The sequence below is a fragment of the Eschrichtius robustus genome, chromosome 3, assembly GCF_028021215.1.
Source record: "Eschrichtius robustus isolate mEscRob2 chromosome 3, mEscRob2.pri, whole genome shotgun sequence".
NCBI lineage: Eukaryota > Metazoa > Chordata > Mammalia > Artiodactyla > Eschrichtiidae > Eschrichtius > Eschrichtius robustus.
This window is the reverse complement of record NC_090826.1, coordinates 83,560,583-83,583,718: the sequence shown is the minus strand read 5'-3', so window position 1 is coordinate 83,583,718 and position 23,136 is coordinate 83,560,583. Positions and strand designations below refer to the sequence as shown.

The window sequence follows — 23,136 nt, the reverse complement described above, 5'->3', positions numbered from 1 at the left end:
CTTCCAATATAGTCTTCAGCAGCGAGTACAAAGAATCACGTTCCAGTCTGGCTAAGATGACCAACTTGGAATCTGAGAGTCCAATCAGTTGACCACAGCCTCACACTTTGGACAGTTGTGTGGACCATACGTGTAGAGAAGAGAAAGACACTAAGCTGAATGTTTACTTACCCAAAGACGGCTCTTGGATGTTTTTTAAATGTAAGTCTCTATTATCAGCATTTTGATGTACAAAAATATAAAACCAGCGTTGTGGTTTATTCACACATGCTGTATGATCAGGCCACTCAGGATGGCTGTTCTCTTGTTCTCTGTACATCCTCTGCTCGACCAGTGCCTGCTTCACTTATGCCCCACTCACGTGACTGACCTTCCTGCATACTGACCCCCGGCCCCAGCTACTGATTGTTTTTGTAATCAGCTACTGATTGTTTTGTATTTCATATAACTTTAAAAAACTTTTATTATTTCTAAATTTATTTTATCTTTATTGAAGTATAGTTGATTTACAGTGTTGGGTTAGCTTCAGGTGTACAGCATGTTCTAGCTTTAGATCAGAATTCTCCACTATGCTTGTCAAATGGGTGGTGAGGGGCGTGCCCCTCTGCTGGTTTCCCCGGTAACCGATGAGCCAATCGGTCATCAATTCCCCCTATAACTGGTAACCATCCCTTCCCCGAAGGCTGCCTCCCAGTCTGCCGCACACGATGGGGTGTTGCTCCAGGACCTTGCTTTCAGACGTGTAAGCTCCCCCATCCTTTAAACCACTGATGTCTCTGTCACTGATCCTGGGCTCTTTCTTCGGTCTTGAAGCTGGGCAAGTACAAGCCTTGTAGGCCTGTGGGGTGCAGCCCAACATGTGCGTTCCAGAAATATTTATTGAACATCTGCTATGTTTCAAGCCCTGTTTTAAGTTCTGGGACATATGTTAGTGGAAAAAACACACAGAGATATCTATTCTCAAGGAAGTTACAGTCCAAAAGTGTGCGTAGGAAAGAGATGATTGTCTTTTAAGATGTCTCTTAATAAATGTAAGTTTTAAAAATTATGTAGTATTTTGGAAAGAGATAAGTGTTAGTTTAAATTTTTAAATGACAACAGAGTAGGGTAAGGAGAATCAAGGTCCTTGATGGACAGATTGCAGAATTAAAAATGCTGGATTGAGTGCTGTCCGGCTTATTTCCATTTTGAGCCCAGGCCCAATGAGAGTAAACAGGTGACCACACATGTTCTTTAAGGCTAATTTGCAAAACCTGAAGACCAGGGAAGAAAGCTGAAAAGAGAAGCTAAGTATATTAATCACATCTATTCTAAATAAGGGCAATTTCCCATGGTCCCTCATTGTATTCTCATTAGGAGCTGCTTTGGGACCAGTCCCCACATACATGCTGCTTGTTGAACTACTGTTACAGAGTCAGAAGTACTTTATCCATTATTTATCCATTTGCATTCTGGCAGACCAGCAACTCCTCACACCTTTGGCCCACACTTTCCCACCTTCCCTTCTCAAAGGATAAGAAGGGGAAAGGCTCATTTCAGCTGTTGAAAAAGTCCCTTGACCACCTCCCATGGCTAAAGCCCCTCTTTGATGAGGGTTGAAGTTCTGTGCCTCTTAATCTCAGAACATCTCAGTCCTTATATCTGTGGTAGCTCATTGATAAAGCTGTGCTCCAGATTCTTTCCTAACCATGCTTTTCAAATCTATGCAAATCAGTACTTAATCGTGTGGTTTGAGATGAAGGATTCCTCTTCTCCCACATTTCCCATTCATCTTCGTTGGTTTGCTTTTTAGAAGATCATAATGTGAGCTGACTGGCTTACATTTTCCCTTTTAAGAAGTAAAAGCAATGGCTAAAAACATTGAAGAGTTATTAAATAAAATTAAGTGAATGCTATAGCTTGCCCATTCCCCCAAACAGCAGAAATCAGTTCCTTTCGAGGGAACTCAAAACAAAAGCGTAACCCTGACATGATGTTTTAGAGTTTGGTTCAAGCTTGATCAAACATATACTACCTCTCATAGTGGAAAACACCTGTCTAGTCCCTCAAGGTCAGACACTCAGGACCTGTATTCCTGTCAACACCATCCAATATTTATCAGACCTGAGCTCAGAGCTATGCAAAGTTAAACATTCCTGATCACTTCATTTTTATATCTTACTTGCAAAGACTAAGCAATCAAATGTGTTTACTAAACAGGCAAGATGAATAAATACAGAAAAGAAATAAACTAAGGAGGCTGGCATTTTAGTAGAAACAGTTATTGTATTCCTTGAAAGGTCTTAGGTTCTGGGTCACCACTGAGCATATCAGGAAATAGATGGGAGCAGGCTTTGGGTTCTCAACAGACCTTACAAAACATGAGTTACCTCATATGCTGTGTTGCTGGGAAAGGAGAAGAGGCAGCTCTCAGTAGACAAGACTTGTAAATGCTGGCTGAGGCCTTAAGGCAGGTCTTTTTCTCTGAGGTAACCGCCTAATGTAAAGCCTAGTGTAGAGCTTTCTTCTCTCCACTTGACATTAGAAAAAAATGAGGTTTAAAGAAGTTAAGTAATTTTCTCAAACTTACACAGCTCGGGAGATGCAAAGCTGTGATTCAAACCCAGTTGTATCTGTCGCCAAAGGCTATGCTCTTCCCAATAAGCCTCATCAGCCCAAACTTGCAGCCCTGAGTCATCTTCCAGGTCCCTTGAGATATCTACCCTGAACCTAGCTCTGGGTGCACACAGGTGGTGCTACTATATCCTGGGGGCAGGACTGCCTCGCTGGGTCCATGGAGGAGGGGCAGCCAACAGTGGGCACACCAGCCAAAGTGGGGACGGGGGGGATGGTGAGAAATACCCCAGCTTCTCCCTTCTTCTTGCCCTCTGGTCTTCTACCAATTCCTCCCAACGACTGAATTTAGCAGCTAGAAGGCAAGGGAGCCTGGGAAATATACTTCCCTACCTTAAAGGGCTGCACAGAGAAGGACCAATCTTGAATCTAAGCGCAAATATGCACTGTGCAAAAATCAACAACGTGGTGGTAAATAAGCTGCAAATATGGCAAAGGGCGGGTTGGGATGGGGAAAGGAGAGGCTGAAAGTTCCACTGTAGCCACTGATTAAAGAGGAGTAGGTGGCACACAAAGACTTTCTTCTTCTCATCCCTAGCCAAAGTGATTATCAAATACTTTAAAGCATTTTTAGGAAAGTGAGGAAGAGAGTCATAATGGGCTAAAATCCAGGAAGCATAAGCTCCAAGGAAGTATTAAAGAACAATGCATGCTTGGTTTGCAAAATAGAAGATTTAGAAGCAGAACAGAACTAAATTCTTGTGGATACAACTCATTATAATAAAGCTGGTCTAGAAGGATGGAGACTAAAAGCAGCCACTGACTGAGGAGGAGTTCCCAAATCAGGACAGAGTCAGCCCTGGCTCCACAGAGGGTGGAAAGATATACGTCAGGACCCCAGTGCGTCTCGCTCCAGGATTGCAGAGGGCAATTCCCCGGCTGCCATTATGCAAGGCCTTCCCATCCTTCGGGTGAGTAACCATCATTTAGTCATTCATTCCACAGAAATTTATTGAACCCCTGCAGTGTACCAGGCACTATCCTAAGCACCGCAGAGAAAAAAGCAGACAAATAATAGAAGCGCCCCAACCCTCAATGGGAGCCAGATCAATATAGTCTGCCCCATCGGGAGGAGAGGGAGGGAGGGGTGTTCCTGGCAGGGTGTGGTCAGAGAGGACCCTCCATCCCTACTTCCTGGGTTACTCCTAGTCCTGGTAGACACATTTATGGCAGTTAAACATGCAACAGGGACACATCTGTATCATTAATAGAGATACTAGTATAAAGAACAATATTTCCTCCTGGGTTCTAGTTTATTCAGTTTAATTCAACAGACGTTTATTGTGTGCCAATTCTACGTCTCGAACTGGAGCTACAGAGACAAACATTTTCTTCCAAAAGCATCGCTCCTGCCCTCAGCAGAGTAGGAATGGCAAATCCATGCTGTTTCAATCCAGAAATTGCTGCCAGAGACCTGAGTCCTCTGCAGGTTCATGCAGAGGGTGCGAAGTGATTTCCCCACCAGCTCAGAGTGGTGGTGATACTGGTCAGTGCAACATGAAGCATAAAAAGAAGTTCAGCGCTCTCTTTGGCAGCACATACAGTAAAATTAGAGAGATACAGAGAAGATTAGCATGGCCACTATGTAAGAATAACGTGCAAATTCAGGCAAAGCGTTTCATAGTTTTGTAAATAGGTGGAGCACAGAGGATTTTTAGGGCAGTGAAATACTCTGTATGATACCATAATAATGGATACATGGCATTATACACTTGTCCAATCCCATAGAATGTACACCATCAGGAGAGCACTGTAATGTAAAGTATGGACTCTGGGTGATAATGTCACTGTGGCTTCATCTACTGTAACAAACGTCCACTCTGGTGGGGCATGTTGATCACGGTGGAGGCTAGGGGTGGGGGCGGGGGCTTATGGGAAATCTCTGTACCTTCTGCTCAATTTTGCTGTGAACCTAAAACTGCTCTTTAAAAAAAGTCTTAATTAAAAAAAAAAAAAAAAAGGACTAAAAACAAACAAAAAAAGAAGGTCAGGCAGCTTAGTAAACTCCCTGGAACAGCCAGCCAGACAGAGACAGACAGGCTCCTGAACTGCTCTGCAGGGGCCTGAGGAAGTTGGAACAGTTGCACAGCGGGGGAGGAGGGGAGCCTCCTAGGCCAGCTGTCTCCCCATCTGGCAGGGGCAGGGAGTGCAGACCAGTGTATTGTAGTCTCATTCTCTCCTCTTACACTAATGCTTTGCAAAAAGCACCTAAGTAATTTAACTTAGTGCAATCTTATCATTTACTTTTTGATTTATTAATAATTAGGGGAAAATATATCTGAACAAATTTCTTTTTTTTTTTTTTTTAGAATGTGCACACATTATCTATATTCTCTGCATTCCTGGTTTTCAAATCACTGGTACATTTTATTTTATTTTAATAAATTTATTTATTCATTTATTTATTTATTTACCTCCGGCCGCCCTGGGTCTTCGCCGCGGTGTGCGGGTCTCCCACGGCAGCGGCCACCCCCGTTGCGGAGCACGGGCTCCAGGCGCATGGGCCTCAACAGCCGCGGCTCGCGGGCTCCAGAGCGCAGGCTCAGCAGTTGTGGTGCACGGGGCCCAGCTGCTCTGCAGCATGTGGGATCTTCCCGGACCAGGGCTCGAACCCATGTCCCCTGCATTGGCAGGCAGATTCTTAACCACTGCGCCACCAGGGAAGTCACTAAGCAAATTTCTTACATTGTAACTCTTTTTTTTTACACATTTGTAAATCTTTTTTTTTTTAATGTGTTCCTCTGTAGTTTTGATTTGCATTTCTCTAATGATTAGTGATGTTGAACATCCTTTCATGTGTTTGTTGGCCATCTGTATATTTTCTTTGGAGAAATGTCTGTTTAGGTCTTCTGCCCATTTTTGGATTGGGTTGTTTGTTCTTTTGATACTGAGCTGCATGAGCTGCTTGTATATTTTGGACATTAATCCTTTGTCAGTTTCTTCGTCTGCAAATATTTTCTCCCATTCTGAGGGTTGTCTTTTCGTCTTGTTTATGGTTTCCTTTGCTATGCAAAAGCTTTTAAGTTTCATTAGGTCCCATTTGTTTATTTTTGTTTTTATTTCCATTACTCAAGGAGGTGGGTCAAAAAGGATCTTGCTGTGATTTATGTCAAAGAGTGTTCTTTCTATGTTTTCCTCTAAGAGTTTTATCGTTTCTGGCCTTACATTTAGGTTTAATCCATTTTGAGTTTATTTTTGTATATGATGTTAGGGAGTGTTCTAATTTCATGCTTTTACATGTAGCTGTCCACTTTTCCCAGCACAACTTATTGAAGAGGCTGTCTTTTCTCCGTTGTATATTCTTGCCTCCTTTATCAAAGATAAGGTGGCCATATGTGCATGGGTTTCTCTCTGGGCTTTCTATCCTGTTCCACTGATCTATATTTCTGCTTTTGTGCCAGTACCATACTGTCTTGTTTACTGTAACTTTGTAGTATAGTCTGAAGTCAGGGAACCTGATTCCTCCAGCTACGTTTTTCTTTCTCAAGATTGCTTTGGCTGTTAGGGGTCTTTTGTGTTTCCATACAGATCGTGAAATTTTTTGTTCTAGTTCTGTGAAAAATGCCAGTGGTAGTTTGATAGGGATTGCACTGAATCTGTAGATTGCTTTGAGTAGTACAGTCATTTTCACAATGTTGATTCTTCCAATCCAAGAGTATGGTATATCTTTCCACTTGTTTGTATCATCTTTAATTTCTTTCATCAGTGTCTCATAGTTTTCTGCATACAGGTCTTTTGTCTCCTTAGGTAGGTTTATTCCTAGGTATTTTATTCTTTTTGTTGCAATGGTAAATGAGAGTGTTTCCTTAATTTCTCTTTCAGATTTTTCATCATTAGTGTGTAGGAATGCAGGAGATTTCTGTGCATTAATTTTGTATCCTGCTACTCTACCAAATTCATTGATTAGCTCTAGTAGTCTTCTGGTAGCATCTTTAGGTTTCTCTGTGTATAATATCATGTCATCTGCAAACAGTGACAGTTTTACTTCTTCTTTTCCAATTTGGATTCCTTTTATTTCTTTTTCTTCTCTGATTGCTGTGGCAAAAAGTTCCAAAACTATGTTGAATAATAGCGGTGAAAGTGGGCAACCTTGTCTTGTTCCTGATCTTAGAGGAAATGGTTTCAGTTTTTCACCATTGAGAACGATGTTGGCTGTGGGTTTGTCATATATGGCCTTTATTATGTTGAGGTAGGTTCCCTCTATGCCCACTTTCTGGAGAGTTTTTATCATAAATGGGTGTTGAATTTTGTCAAAAGATTTTTCTGCACCTATTGAGATTATCATATGGTTTTTAATCCTTCAGTTTGTTAGTATGGTGTATCACATTGATTGATTTGCTTATATTGAAGAATCCTTGCATTCCTGGGATAAACCCCACTTGATCATGTTGTATCATCCTTTTAATGTGCTGTTGGATTCTTTTTGCTAGTATTTTGTTGAGGATCTTTGCATCTATGTTCATCAATGATATTGGCCTGAAGTTTTCTTTTTTTGTGACCTCTTTGTCTGGTTTTGGTATCAGGGTGATGGTAGCCTCGTAGAATGAGTTTGGGAGTGTTCCTCCCTCTGCTATATTTTGGAAGAGTTTGAGAAGGGTAGGTATTAGCTCTTCTCTAAATGTTTGATAGAATTCACCTGTGAATCCATCTGGTCCTGGGCTTTTGTTTCTTGGAAGATTTTTAATCACAGTTTCAATTTCAGTGCTTGTGACTGGTCTCTTTATATTTTCTATTTCTTCCTGGTTCAGTCTTGGAAGGTTGTGTTTTTCTGAGGATTTGTCCATTTCTTCCAGGTTGTCCATTTTATTGGCATATAGTTGCTTGTAGTAATCTCTCATGATCCTTTGTATTTCTGCAGTGTCAGTTTTTACTTCTCCTTTTTCATTTCTAATTCTGTTGATTTGAGTCTTCTCCTTTTTTTTCTTGATGAGGCTGATTAATGGTTTATCAATTTTGTTTATCTTCTCAAAGAACCAGCTTTTAGTTTTATTGATCTTTGCATTGTTTCCTTCATTTCCTGTTCATTTATTTCTGATCTGATCTTTATGATTTCTTTCCTTCTGCTAACTTTGGGGGTTTTTTTGTTCTTCTTTCTCCAATTGATTTTGGTGTAAGGTTAGGTTGTTTATCTGAGATTTTTCTTGTTTTTCTGAGGTAGGATTGTATTGCTATAAACTTCCCGCTTAGAAAGAGGGAAGTTTTTGCTGCATCCCACAGGTTTTGGGTTGTCGTGTTTTCATTGTCATTTGTCTCTAGTTATTTTTTAATTTCCTCTTTGATTTCTTCAGTGATCTCTTGGTTATTTTGTAGTGTACTGTTCAATCTCTATGTGTTTGTATTTTTTACAGTTTTTTTTCTTGTAATTGATATCTAATCACGTAGCATTGTGGTTGGAAAAGATACTTGATACAATTTCAATTTTCTTAAATTTACCAAGGCTTGATTTGTGACACAAGATATGATCTATCCTGGAGAATGTTCCATGAGCACTTGAGAAGAAAGTGTATTCTGTTGTTTTTGGATGGAATGTCCTATAAATATCAATTAAGTCCATCTTGTTTAATGTGTCATTTAAAGCTTGTGTTTCCTTATTAATTTTCTCTTTGGATGATCTGTCCATTGGTGTAAGTGAGGTGTTAAAGTCCCCCTCTATTATTGTGTTACTGTTGATTTCCTTTTTTATATCTGTTATCAGTTGCCTTATGTATTGAGGTGTTCCTGTGTTGGGTGCATATATATTTATAATTGTTATATCTTCTTCTTGGATTGATCTCTTGATCATTATGTAGTGTCCTTCCTTGTCTCTTGGAACATTCTTTATTTTAAAGTCTATTTTATCTGATATGAGTATTGCTACTCCAGCTTTCTTTTGATTTCCATTTGCATGGAATATCTTTTTCCATCCCCTCACTTTCAGTCTGCATGTGTCCCTAGGTCTGAACCACTTCAGTGGGTCTCTTGTAGACAGCATATTTATGGGTCTTGTTTTTGTATCCATTCAGCGAGCCTGTGTCTTTTGGTTGGAGCACTTAATCCATTCACGTTTAAGATAATTATCGATATGTATGTTCCTATTACCATTTTCTTAATTGTTATGGGGTTGTTTTTGTAGGTCCTTTTCTTCTCTTGTTTTTCCCACTTAGAGAAGTTCCTTTAGCATTTGTTGTAGAGTTGGTTTGGTGGTGCTGAATTCTCTTAGCTTTTGCTTGTCTGTAAAGCTTTTGATTTCTCCGTTGAATCTGAATGAGATCCTTGCCAGGTAGAGTAATCTTGGTTGTAGGTTCTTCCCTTTCATCACTTTAAATATGTCCTGCCACTCCCTTCTGGCTTGCAGAGTTTCTGCTGAAAGATCAGCTGTAAACCTTATGGTGGTTCCCTTGTATGTTATTTGTTGCTTTTCCCTTGCTGCTTTCAATATTTTTTCTTTGTATTTAATTTTTGATAGTTTGATTAATATGTGTCTTGGCATGTTTCTCCTTGGATTTATCCTGTATGGGACTCTCTGCACTTCCTGGACTTGATTGACTCTTTCCTTCCCATGTTAGGGAAGATTTCAACTATCATCTCTTCAAATATTTTCTCAGACCCCTTTTTTTTCTCTTCTTCTTCTGGGACCCCTATAATTCAAATGTTGGTGCATTTAATGTTGTCCCAGAAGTCTCTGAGACTGTCCTCTATTCTTTTCATTCTTTTTTCTTTATTCTGCTCTGTGGTTGTTATTTCCACTATTTTATCTTTCATGTCACTTATCCATTCTTCTGCCTCAGTTATTCTGCTATTGATTCCTTCTAGAGTATTTTTAATTTCATTTATTGTGTTGTTCATCATTGTTTGTTTGCTCTTTAGTTCTTCTAGGTCCTTGTTAAATATTTCTTGTATTTTCTCCATTCTATTTCCAAGATTTTGGATCATCTTTACTATCATTACTGTGACTTCTTTTTCACGTAGACTGCCTATTTCCTCTTCATTTCTTTGGTCTGGTGCATTTTTACCTTGCTCCTTTATCTGCTGCATATTTCTCTGTCTTCTCATTTTGTTTAACTTACTGTGTTTGGGGTACCCTTTTCACAGGCTGCAGTTTCGTAGTTCCCGTTGTTTTTGGTGTCTGCCCCCAGTGGGTAAGGTTGGTTCAGTGGCTTGTGTAGGCTTCCTGGTGGAGGGGACTGGTGCCTGTGTTCTGGTGGGTGGGGCTGGATCTTGTCTTTCTGGTGGGCAAGTCTGCGTCTGGTGGTGTGTTTTGGGGTGTCTGTGAATTTAGTATGATTTTAGGCAGCCTCTCTGCTAATGAGTGGGGTTGTGTTCCTGACTTGCTAGTCGTTTGGCATGGAGCATCCAGCACTGGAGCTTGCTGACAGTTGTGTGGAACTAGGTCTTAGTGTTGATACAGAGATCTCTGGGAGAGCTCTCGCCGATTGATATTACATGGGGCCGGAGGGTCTCTGGTGGTCCAATGCCTTGAAGTCGGCTCTCCCACCTCAGAGGCTCAGGCCTGACACCAGGCCAGACCACCAAGACCCTGTCAACCACACGGCTGCTAGTGCTGGAGGGTCTTCTGCAGAGATGGGGAGTGGCTGTGGTCCACCGCAGGGACAAGGTCCACCGCAGCAGAAATTCTGGGAAATACTCTTTGGCGTGAGCCCTCCCACAGTCTGCCATTAACCCCCCTGAGTTGTCATTTTAATATACCTTAATTTAAGGAAGCCAAGTGAGATTAAAAAGATAAAATAGCTCTCCACCCAGAACTGACCACTCCTCTCTCGAGCACCTGCAGCGCTTTTTGTTCTATCTTCGTCTAGGACAGCGTCTTCTGCGTTATAGCACATATTTTTGCCTTCACCTCCCTAGGTCCCCTTGAGGGCAGGGGGAATATCTTGGTCTTCCTGGTGTCCCCGCAGTACCTTGCCCTGAGCTGGCGCATAGTGGGTGCTTAGGGTAGGGTGCTAGCAGGCTGGATCATGGTCAAATGTACATGCTCTGGATTCAAATGACCTGCTTTGAGCCCCCAGCTCTGATGCATCCCTGTGTGTGATCTTGAGCAAGTTTCCTTAGCCTTGCTAAAGGCTAAGGTGGAGGAACTACAGTACCTGCTTCTCAGGATTTTCATGAGAAGTAAATTAGATAATCCCAGTGCATGGTAAGCACTCAAAATATCCTGTGACTAACTCATGATGACCTAGACAGAAAAGTTTATCAATGCTGGTAAAACCATTAGTACTTCCTTGTGAAACGTTCAGGCAAAGGGAAACCTACTCATTTTAGACTGGTGTTTAGTACCTATGGGAGTGTTAGGAGGTGGGTATGAGGAAAAACTCCATTACGTGTCCAGTATTATCAAGAAGGCTTTAAGGAATTGAGGTTTCAGGAGCTCTTAGTTTAAGGGAGCTTGCCCCGGAGAGTCTTATAGGTAAGTGGGAGGATCCCAGAAAATTGCTCTGTGCCTCGCTCTCTGAGCTCCCCCTCTCAAGTTCTCTCCTCCCCAAAGCCCTTCCCAGAACAGCACACCGTTGCTGAACTTGGAAAGGGATGGACACCGAGAAGCAGGTTCAGGGCCTGTCATGTAGTCATCTGCCTCCCAGCCTTGCCCTAGGGCAGCGCCCATCCTGTCTCCTATGTGTAATGTGCCCCACAGGTGTACCTGATTACGTTATTCTGCCCTGGGAGCTGTGTGCTCATTGTGTGCCGACTGCATGGCTGGATCTCAGTAATAATGGACATTGCTAAGCCTGCAATAACCAGAATCAATGCATTTGCCAACGCGGAAATAAAATAAGCAGACCCACAAGCAAATGGCCCGTAATATCCGAGTTAATTCTAGTGACAAAGAAATGGTGAGTCTGGGTGCTTTGAACCAAGTCAGTTTAGAAGGTATATTCACAGAAACTATGAACTGTAATCTTAGAAGATAGATATTAAAAACTTTAAAAAGTAATTTGAAAAGAGTAATATTTGATACAACTAGTATATATCAGCCATGAATATAAGCTCTGGCCCACATTTCCAAGTCTCTAAGAAAACAACAAATGGGCTATGAGGTTTGGACCACTGTTCCATTGTGCCCATTTTACAGGTAGGAAAACTAAAACCCTGAGAAATCAAATGCCTTACATACCTGCATACATGTACACACAACACATGAATTTCTCTCTCCTGGGGGAAGGAGTGCATGCCACTTTTCCATGACCACTTTTGATTTTAAGACTCAACCATTTCACGAGTCCTCAAAATCCAGTGTGCTTTGCTCTCGGATTAACTGTGCTATTTGAACTAAAGGCTTAACTTGTTCTTAATCTTCTTTTTGAAATGCTGACTTAGAGAATCAGAGCCCTGCCCAACAGGTCCCAGGCACAGATGAAGCAAACAGCCAGCATGCACACTTTAGCAATAGATAGCGCCTGGGTCGGAGATCTGGGGACCAGTTTGTCATGGCGCCTGTGTCAGAGCCAGCATACCAGGGTTAGAGATCAAGGCAGAGACAGTGATAGTGGAGGTTATCTGAGGAGGCACCAGATACAATCAGGAAAGAGCCTCGTGGCCACAGCCAAGACTTCAGTGACTGCAGCAGCCCTCTTGGGTAATTCAGAGTGGGTGGACTTCTCCATGATGGAGAACCACAGAGATGGTGTCTTTCACACGCCTGCTGTTATTGTTATCCATCACTGATGAGGCTGTGGTAACCACCCCTGCCCCACTGGGTTAACGAGCAGCTGGGAATCAGAATCTATGAGTATTGCCCGGCAGAACCGGAGTAATATTTCCAGTCATAACATGACCTTTCTGCCCTATGTAGACAGAGGTAAAGTGACTTTCTCAGGCATGGGGACAAGGCGCTCCTTTCCCTCTCTCGGGGTATTTGGGGGCAGCTGGTGAGAGCTTGTCGTTCATGGCCATACAGTCAGCTCCCAGCTCCTCTCCATTATGACAAGAAAATTCTCTCCATCTGACCCCACAGCTCCCTGACGTCACATACACTATCTCACTCAACTCCTGCTGCCCCCGTGGGGTTTTTCTCTCCTGGCTGCCCTTAATGATGATTGGAACATTATTGCCACGTGATAATCACGTTTCTGATGGGAGGGAGGGAGAGGGCCCAAGGTGATTTTTCCTAGCATCAGCCTCAGTCATGGGTTCTCAGGCACCATCAACATTTTTCTAAGCAGCTTTAAAGGTGATGCAGAAATGACCACATAGGCAGGGCACAAGACTAGTGACGGTTTAGTAAGCAAGGCCCAGGCACCCAGGTGCTGGTGCCACCTGACCTGCTCCCAGAGGCAGGCTCAGAGATTGGCATGAGGCAACCTAGCCTGGGTTTGGGGAAGTGACGCTCACAGAGGAGTCAGGTCCCTGGTGCAGGCAGCCCCTGTATCCCACAGGGAGGAACTCAGCTGAGAAGCCTCCCTCCTGGGCTCTCAGGTAAGGAGCAACCATCCTACACAGACAAGTGGAAATACAAGGGAGTCCAACGAGTTCCCTCTTGAGCCTGGACATTTGCATCATGTGTGAGAAAAGGGATGTGGAAGGCAGATAAGTGGAGGTGATTACGGTTTAAACGAACTCATCAGCTCCATTATGCCATGGCAAGAAGTAGGTCAGAAGGGCCCTCCTGACCCAAACTCTAATTTATTCATCATAATCATGACCCATGTTTCTTAATGAGTAACAGAAATGCTGAGGGACATTTATTTCATGCTGTCAAGGCAAAAAGAAGCCATTTTCAGGTAGAATCTCTTTTTATTCTGCTCTAGAGAGGAGAGAAAAATCTGAATGTGGAAAAACATTAAGGACTAAATGAGGTGGAAACAAAGCAAAAGAAGGAGCCCCTTATTCTTGAATAAGACCAGGTTTTGGCTTAGCTTTCTTTTGGAAATTCCCTTATTTTCGAAGCCTGGAACTTCAGAGAGGGCCAGCTTCACAACGTAGGAAACACTGAGGAAAAAGAGAAAGGGACTTGAATCCAAGCATTGGTTTCCACGGAGCTTTCATGGGACATGTGTATGCTTTAGTGCTATCCTTGGGGAGAGTTGCATGTGTGGTGGTTAGGGAGTCGCACCCCAGAGCTCAACTGCCTGCTTTCAAATCCCAGCTCTGCCTCTTCTCAGCTGTGTAAACTTGGGCAAACTCCTTAACCTCTCTGGCCTTTGGGCTAACTCATGTTATAAAATTCTATCTACCTCTCACAGGGTTGTCATGAGGATTAAATCAGCTAATACCTAGAGGATGCTAGAATGATATTTTCCGGCCATTTTCACTAGTTGCGAATAATAGATCGCTGAATATTTCCAAATGATCATTTGCTTCTCCACTGGCATCATGACATCAGCTAAGAAGAAATAAAAGGCTATTTATAGAGGGAACAAAGTTAGTTTGCAGATTTCCTGGATTCTCAGAAAGTGACATCATGTCAGAGCTATGTCTAGTGTGTTGTCCATTCATCTAGCAAATATTTGATGGGTCCTGGCCTTCCGTGGAGGACCAAGGCAGACATGTTCCCACCTGTGTGGTGCTTAGACCAGGAGAGAACAGAATATCATCATAATAACCTCAATACAGGGCAATGAAGGTGGCAAGAGGGTAAGTACAGGATTCTGGCTGCTGACCAAGTGGAAGACTATGTCTTTAACAGCCCCAGCCCCCCAGGTGCCCAGCACAGGCCAGACAAATAGTAGGTGCTCAATAAACATTCAAGGAACTAATGCATACAGTACTTATTGCGTGGGACTGTGTGTCTCATGTTGCCCTTTATCTCCCACCCTTCAGAGCAGGAACACATCTGCTTCATTTTTGCGACCCCAGCACCTAACGTCACATCTAACACATAGGGTAGGGGGCAATAAATATTTGTTGAATTGATATGAATGACTGATAAGCCTGATGTGTCTCTCCCCCTGTTCAACGGTGGAGGCCTTTCTTGCTTTAACCTGAAGAAGTGAGAAACTTGACAAGATGGGTAGCCAAGTTATTTTTAGGAGCTGAATCTTTTCATACCCATTAAAATTATATATGTAACTGGTTTTCTGCTCACTCTCAGCTGCCACGACCTCCTCTTTCTTATGAAAACTCTCTCTCTTTAGGGTTAGGGTCCCACCTGCCCTCCCCCATCTCTCTGGAAATTTCTCCATTTTTTCCCTATCATCTCCCTCCTCCAGTTCCCAGCCTCAGTCCTAAGCCCAGCGGTCACCATTGCTGCTGTCGGGCCACTAACACTATCAACGCCCCCTCCTCCAAGAGCAGACCCACACCCTGGCCCCAGGAGCCGACACATGTTCCTCTGGTAACGCTGACCGGCCCAAGGAGTGGGCATGAGCCTCAAGCAGGGACAGTCAAAGTCCTTCCCTGGTATGATGGCTGCACCCTGGGGTGATGAAGCTGAGAGGACGTGGCCCTGGGGCTGTTGGCAGCAGCGAGGCCTTACCACGTGGAATCTCCCTGCAGAGACAAGTGGAGGCCAGCTGAAATGGGAGACGGGAGAGAGAGCAGACAAGAATGAGAGAGAGACCCAGTTTCTGGGACTTCCCTGGTCAGGGAACTAGGATCCTGCATGCCGTAGGGGCGTGGCCAAAAATAAATAAATAAATATGACCACATACATTAAAAAAAAATAAAAGAGAGAGAGAGAGAGAGAGAGTGAGAGAAACCCAGCCTCAGAGGGCTCTGGTTTCTGTAGCCCTTGCACTGGGCTGTGAGCTTCCCAGACGCATATACCCATGCCTTCCCCTTTAACTGAGCTGGGCAGACTGGGGTGCTGCTGTCTGCAGAGGGATTTGCTAACTCTCCTTGGGGGCCTTGTCCACTTTTACAGCTTTGACCAGACCTCTAAGCAAATGGCTCCCGATTTCTATCCCTAACCTCAGTCTCTCCGCAAGCCTGTGTCCTGGTTCCAGCGTTCCGTGCAGGGCACCGTTCCTGGATGCCCACTGCCCACCTCAACTTCAACGTGTGTAAAGCTCTTCGCTGCTGAGCTGCAGACCCTCTCCTCCATGCTCTACCTTGAACTGTGGTGCCTCGTTTCTCTCCCCCAAGGCCTTCCTCCTGTCTCTCCTTCCTGCCGTCACCCACAATCAGGCACTAAGTCCTGCAGCTTCCTCCTTTGCACTGTTTCCTACAGCTGCCCTTCTTTTCTATTCTTTGGCCACCACGTGGGTTAGGGGCTTAGCTTCTTGACGTGGCCCCCTAACTCAATTCTTCTGGCACAGCATGATCAGAGGAATAAGCTTCTTGAGGTTCTCTCTGCTGAATCAAGTCCAGGCTTCTTAGCGGAGCCCACAAAGCTGCCCGCCAGCCCTCGTCCTAGCTTCTGGCCACACTCCCCACCTACAGGACCCCTGCTCCCCAAGCCCATTGCGCACTGCTCTCTGCTCACACAGGCCTCAGCCCTTGCTCACCCCTCCTCCTCCCTGCCCTTCCTCTGCGGTCCAGCTCAGATACTGCTTTCCTCCAGGGAAACTTCTCTCTTCCCCTGGCGAAAAGTGAACTCTCTCCTCAAAGGTCCCAAATACATTTTAAGTCTTTAAACAAAGCTTTATGGCTATGGAGGAACTATTACGTGCCAGGCCCCGGAGACCTGACTTAAGGATAACGCAGTCTCTGCAGGCACTGAGCCCTCAATGGACTAACAAGAGACATGGCGACACATCCCGCTTCACTTATACCGCCTCCTCCTGTGGAAGCTTCCAGATTAGTCTCACTCCCCTGATTAGCTTGAAAGACATTTTAGAAAAGGGACCCATAGAATAGTTCCTGGTACACGGCCATACACATAGGAATTCCTCAATAAATACTAACCTATATAAAGCAGTGTCTTGGTTAACAAATCCATAAAGGATAAGAGATGTAAAACAACACTATTTTTTTAAAATTAATTTTATTGAAGTATAGTTGATTTACAATGTTGTGTTAATTTCTGCTTATACAGCAAAGAAATTCAGTTATACATATATATACACACACACACACTCTTTTTCATATTCTTTTCCATTATGGTTTATCATAGGATATTGAATATAGTTCCCTGTGCTATACAGGAGGACCTTGTTGTTTATCCATTCTAAATGTGAGTTTGCATCTGCTAATCCCAAACTCCCAACCCAGCCCTCTCCTACCACCCCCCGCCTTGGCAACCACAAGTCTGTTCTCTATGTCTATGAGTCTGTGTTTCACAGGTAGGTTCATTTGTGTCATATCTTAGATTTCACATATAAGTGATATCAGATGGTATTTGTCTTTCGCTTTCTGACTTACTTCATTTAGCCTGATAATCTCTGGGTCCATCCATGTTGCTGCAAATAGCATTATTTCATTCATTTTTTTTTTTTTTTAACAAATACTATTCTTAAAATTAAGGTCCAGGCTTAAAACGAATCCTTTCAATTTGGTCATTTTAACAGCTGTGTATAAAGTTTACCAAATTCTGAAAACTACTGCCTTGGTACCACAAGCACCCTCTAGAATATATGTCCTGTTACTCCCCTGATGACAGGGAATAGGAGTCATTTCATGGTTTGTTTGTAGCTGATTTAGAACTGTGAGTTGCTACAATATAGTAACTTAAAGGGTGATAGTTTAGGACAGCAATTACAACTAGCCAAACATTATAAACATGCTTCCAGTGTGGAAATAACTTGGCTTATTCAGGAATTACTTACAGGCTTGAAAGCTCTGTTTTCAAGACGAATTGGTGTAATAGGACAGAGCATCATTCACTAAAGGCAGCAAGTGATTGGATGAGTGATGGGCTAAAATTTTGGAGCATTTGTGACCTACGCTATTTTATAAAATGTCAGCAAAAGAATTATCTAAAAAAGAATGAATCCTCCTATGCAAATGTTTTTAAACTGGTTAAATCATTATTTTTAAAAATTTTCATCTGAGGTGGTTATTTCATTATCTTTTAAAATTATTCATCTGAGGAATTCCACACCTAGTTATCTTTTTCTATTAGACTTGCCTTTTAATAGGGTTGTCTTTCTATATTGGAATTCATTTTTTTCCATGTACAAAACTTTGAGAGTTCATCGAGACATCCAACCTGATAAAGTATATATACTTCAAGCCCACAGATAATTTTCTGAGTTAAAGACACCTGTTTGATGGACTGACCATGACATACCTAAAGGTTATTTTTTTTTAATTTGCATGGAGCAAAATTTATTAATAAATAACATTGTTAAGATTGTTCATATCCAAACTAAAATGCTGGCAGAAAATCATACAAATCATTACATAGGATGTAATGTATGTACAGAGGAAGGATTCTTTTTGTTTTATATCCAAAGTCTAGCAGAGAACTCAGCATCAGGCAAGATACTCAAGCATTTATTGAATGAATAGATTTCTGTTCATCAAATTAGTGCCTATGTCAGGGTAAGTCCTGGCCACTCAAGACGGCTGGTCTCTTGCTCTCGGTACATCCCCTACTTGACCAGTGCCTGCTTCACTCACATGACTATCCAGTCCTTACTTATAGGGCTTAATTTGTCCCTGGTAACTGATGAGACAACCTGATGTCAATTCCCCCTATAAATGGTAGCCTCCTTCTTCCCCAAGTAGTAAAGACTGCTGCCATTTCCTGCTGTCTGCTGCACATGGTGGGGTGTTGCTCCAGGACACTTTGGGTAAGAGTCCCCCATCTATTAAACCATTAATGTCTCTGTCGCTGTCTCCAGGCTCTTCTTCGATCTCCGTCTCCAGGCTGGGCAACTGCAAGGCTTGCAGGCCTGCGGGGTCCAGCCCAACAGTCAGGTATAAGGAGATATAGAAATGGGGAATTAAGGGATGTTTTCATAACATGATACCATATAAAAACTTTTAAATCATATGTGTTATATTACTAAGAACATATGTTAAAGGCTTTAATTTTAAATGACTTTTTCTTACTAAAACAATGTCCACAATTTACATTTAGGATTTATTTATTTTGTCAACATTGTATGTAGATAATGTATGATGAATATTTACTGTTCATCAAAATGAAATTTGGCAGAAAGTCTGATAAGCCTTAAGCTTATAAAGATAGTTGTGTGCTGAAAATAATAATCCTGTCTAAGATTTGAACTGGAAGCTTTTTCTCTAAAATTATACTTTTCAGAATACTGGTGCTATGGGATAACATTTGGCAAAGTTTCTTGTAAACGATTCTAGACAGCTAGTAGAAGTATTTTGAATGACCAGGACAATAGATTTCATTTTATGGACTCTCAACTATTTAATTTCGGTCTAAATGTTAACTGTTAGACTAGTATATAATTATTTTCACAAAATGCATAATCATGACTGTCAAATTTTCCATGACTAACTATACCCTGCCAGATGTTTTTTAGGTTCTGCTAAGTCACATTTTTTTTCCCCCGGAACTCTGTGTTCCCACACTTATTCCCTCTGGTCTTTTTTCATACTTTGCCTTTTACCTGAATTTTGGGTAAATGGTTTTATTGCTCTTTTTACGATTTCATATGAATATAATAGTTTCATATAAATTACTCTCAATTTCACCTTCTATCATAAAGCTTAACCTATCCCTTTCCTGGGGAGAGATACATTTTGTGCCATTTATTCTGAAAAGTTATTAAGCCTTTCTAAGCAAGGAAAGCTAGCAACAGCTCATAAGATGACTGAACATCTTCTGAATCACTTTAATATCGAGTCTCTTAGGAAAAGGCTAACCATTTCCCAAACCTGACATTTGTTTTCTGCTCTTCAGCCACTTCTCCTGATTAGCTTTTCTGGCTGTAGCAAAGGATCATTAATCATTAGACAGCTGGGGCTCACTGTCAAGTGAGACCTAGTAACACATGGTGGATTTGTATTTTCTTACCAAGTTGAGCTCTTATGGAACATTCACTGCCGGCCACTAGCAGAAGAATCTCGATGACAAATTTCATCTCTCGAATGCCAGTGAAAATATCTGGCTGCATGCATGGTTTCAAAGTGTTTATTGATTCAAAATGTATTAAAGCCTACCAGGTGCTTGTAATTGTGTGAGAAATGTGAAGAAGAAAACCCAGTCCTTATTCCCCAAAGGAGCTCTAGTGGGAAAGACAGACGACAAACACACAGTTGAAATCAAGTAAAGTATTCAATGAAGTCAAGTCTGTGAAACAGGTGGGGAGTGCTATAAAAGTACAGAGGAAGCACTGCAACATTGCCCCAGTCACCTTCAGACTCTTCACCAACAGCGTTTCATCACTGGTTATGCAAAGGCAATGCAACCCTGCTACATGACTCCATGCATGCATGTTTGAAGGACAAACCATCAGAATATTTCTGCGGGAGAACAGTAAGGTTCCCAAACTGCAAATATTTTCTACACCAATTGCAGAGCATTGTTGGGCACCTACGGATGAATAAACTAATTAAAGTGAGCTTGGGTTTACGACCTAATCTTAATTCCATGCATTGGGAGAAGAAAGCATGGTTGTACAAAGAAATCTCCTGGGGTCAGAAGACCAGATGTGTATTGTGAGATTAGGCAAGCGGGGTTCACTCAGGCCAGCTGAGCACAGGATTGTCATCTGTGAAGGCATGTCTGTGTGGTCCCCCCAGTCATGTGACATTCTAAGATCTAATCATAAGGGGATTGGTCAGGCCAGCCTGATTATCATTATAGTTTAGGACCTTTTCAAACTTCTGAATCTCCAAGGTGTATCATATAGGGGGAAACTTTGGTAACTGCTGAGCTCCACTTTATTGAAGGGGGTTAAAAAAAACTGTTTTAATAATCAATCTGTTTCTGTGCAAAAAATTATCAATAGTGAAATTTTAACTGTACAGAGCAGCACTAGAAATCATTTGGCCACAGTCTGATCAACCAGGAAAAAAACTTTACTATGAAATGTTACTTACCATAGCCCGTTTTCTTCCTCTTCTTGAAAGTGGTAATTTTTTTTTTAGCATTTTTCAAATCTTTTATTTTATTTTTTTTACCTTTGATAATTGACTTTGTGGAGTTTTTTGTATACACAAAAACTTTAATTTTCATATATTCAAATATGCCTTCACATTCTTACATAGCTTTGGGGTTTGCAGTTTTAATTTAAAAGGTATTCCTAACTCCTATATTGTACATGTTTTTTAGATTTGTCTACATTTAACTTTTTTTAATTTATTATTTATTTATTTATTTTTAACATCTTTATTGGAATATAATTGCTTTACAATGGTGTGTTAGTTTCTGCTGTATAACAAAGTGAATCAGCTATACATATACATTTATCCCCATTTCTCCTCCCTCTTGCATCTCCCTCCCACCCTCCCTATCCCACACCTCTAGGTGGTCACAAAGCACCCAGATGATCTCCCTGTGCTATGCGGCTGCTTCCCACTAGCGATCTACTTTACATTTGGTAGTGTATAAATGTCCATGCCACTCTCTCACTTCGTCCCAGTTTACCCTTCCCCCTCCCCGTGTCCTCAAGTCCATTCTCTAGTCTGCATCTTTATTCCTGTCCTGCCCCTAGGTTCTTCAGAACCATTTTTTATTTTTTTTTTTTAGATTCCATATATATGTGTTAGCATACAGTATTTGTTTTTCTCTTTCTGACTTACATCATTCTGTATGACAGTCTCTAGGTCCATCCACCTCACTGCAAATAACTCAATTTCATTTCTTTTTATGGCTGAGTAATATTCCATTGTATATATGTGCCACATCTTCTTTATCCATTCATCTGTCGATGGACACTCAGGTTGCTTCCATGTCCTGGCTATTGTGCATTTTTCAAATCTTAAAGAATGTCATTCTATATTCACTCAAAAACCTATGCTAACACCCAACAAATTCCTCTCTTTCCTGCCTGATAACTTTAGTGAATATGCAAAATAAATATTCTTCTACTTTGTCAACATTTATGGCACCTTTGGTATCACAATATAATGTTAAATATACTTGTCTTATCAAACTGCTGATCTTGACAATTTAAACAATGCTGATTGTTTAAAGCCCTTTATGATTTCAGGACAGTCAGTGGCTCCAAATACAATCAATTACTCTGCAGACAAAGCAACAATTCCTTGGGTCTTGTAAGGCACTTGATTGAAGTGTAACATTTTCTCCCAGCTACCTTCAACTCCAGAGCACAAAGAATCACAACCCATGTGGGGCTAGAGATCTGTTAGGAAAAATGACTCAGGCCAGAGACTGCAAAAAGGAGGATTGCATGGCTTAGTTTTGCAAATATAAATTTTCTTTTAGAGTTGGAGGAGAGCTCAAAGAGGAAACCAGCAAGTGCAGCTTTCAGCCTCCAGGAAGGAAGGACTACAAGAGCTAAACCTGGATGTGCTATTTCAGTTCAAGGAAAGGGGGAAAATTTAATTTTGCAAAGTTTCATTTCTTTTAAAATAAGTGTAATGCTATGGCTCAGCAGGCTATATGGAAATGTGTATAGAGTGTGCACTAAAATGCAAGGCAAATTTCCCTAGAAAAAAACTGGGAGAGAAGGAGAGAGAAAACAGACTACACTCTCCTAAAAACTCTCCAGTCTGTCTCGGAGGCAACTACAGAGTAGAGTAAAGAATGATGGCAATACTTTGACAAGACCGCCTACAGAGCCGCTCAGTAGAATAAGAGTTAACATTCTCCTGCCTGACAACTTTACAGCAAAGCCCAGAAGAGGAAGCCAGAAAATTCAGAAAAACCAAAGCTTAAGTCTGACTATATTTTTAAATTTCATTTTTGGTTTCTTTATACTTGAGCAGAACTCAGTCCCGCAAACGTCTTCTTCAACGTCATCTTCAAGGGCGGCAGATGTCACCTTGGAATTCTCCCAGAGGCAAAGTGCCAGATTTGGGACAGTTCTTCCTCGGTCACTAACCCGAGTTGGGCTGGGTTGTGCCTGGACTGACTGACCTTCGGACCCGTAGAAACACCTGCATTGGCACCATCTCATAGGATGCACCCAGGCTAAGGGCCCGGGGAGGTAGGCGGGCCAGGTATCATTGCCTTCGGGGCGAAAGACGAAATCACAGCTGGGAGAGGGCTCTGCTCCCCGTCACGCTGTTACTTGGCTGCAGATTCCAAGGCTCAGCCCGACGCGGGCAAAGCGCCCGGGAAATGCCCGCTGGGGCCGGAGAGGAGCCCGGAGCCAGTACTTTCTATTAAACTCGGTAAGTACTGCGCTCCCGCCGGCGGGACACTGCATCGCCAAATGGAAGGGAGGGATCCCTCTCCTCCACCTCGAACTCCTTCCAACCGCCACCTTTTCCTTCCCAACAGACCTGCCGCCCACTCAGGCGGGACATCGGGGTCGGTGGCCTGGGGGCCAGAGCTGGGGAGTCAGGGGGTCTGGGTGGCTGGGACCCCGGTTCCCCTCAGCACCTGGAGCCGCCAGTGGCCGAAGGACACTCGCGCTTGGCGGCCGATTGAATCACGGGTGAATCAGCCCCTGCAGTGTTTCGGAGTTTCCTACCGGGAGGAGGCGGGGCCGGGGAGTGGACTCGCCGGGAGCAGCCCAGGGAGGCGGCTGGAGCCTGGCTGGGGGCGGGGAGTCGGGAGGAGGGGCGGAGGCGGGCGCAGGGCCTGCGGAGGCGTGGGCG

The 23,136-nt window shown here is 42.6% G+C and overlaps 1 non-coding gene across 1 annotated transcript; it reads left to right on the top strand.

Annotated features, from left to right (window-relative positions):
• The first annotated feature begins 4,132 nt into the window (after positions 1 to 4,132).
• Positions 4,133 to 4,241, top strand: LOC137763144 (U6 spliceosomal RNA). Its single transcript, XR_011073709.1, has one exon. It is a non-coding gene; the product is annotated as a U6 spliceosomal RNA (small nuclear RNA).
• The last annotated feature ends 18,895 nt before the right edge of the window (positions 4,242 to 23,136 follow it).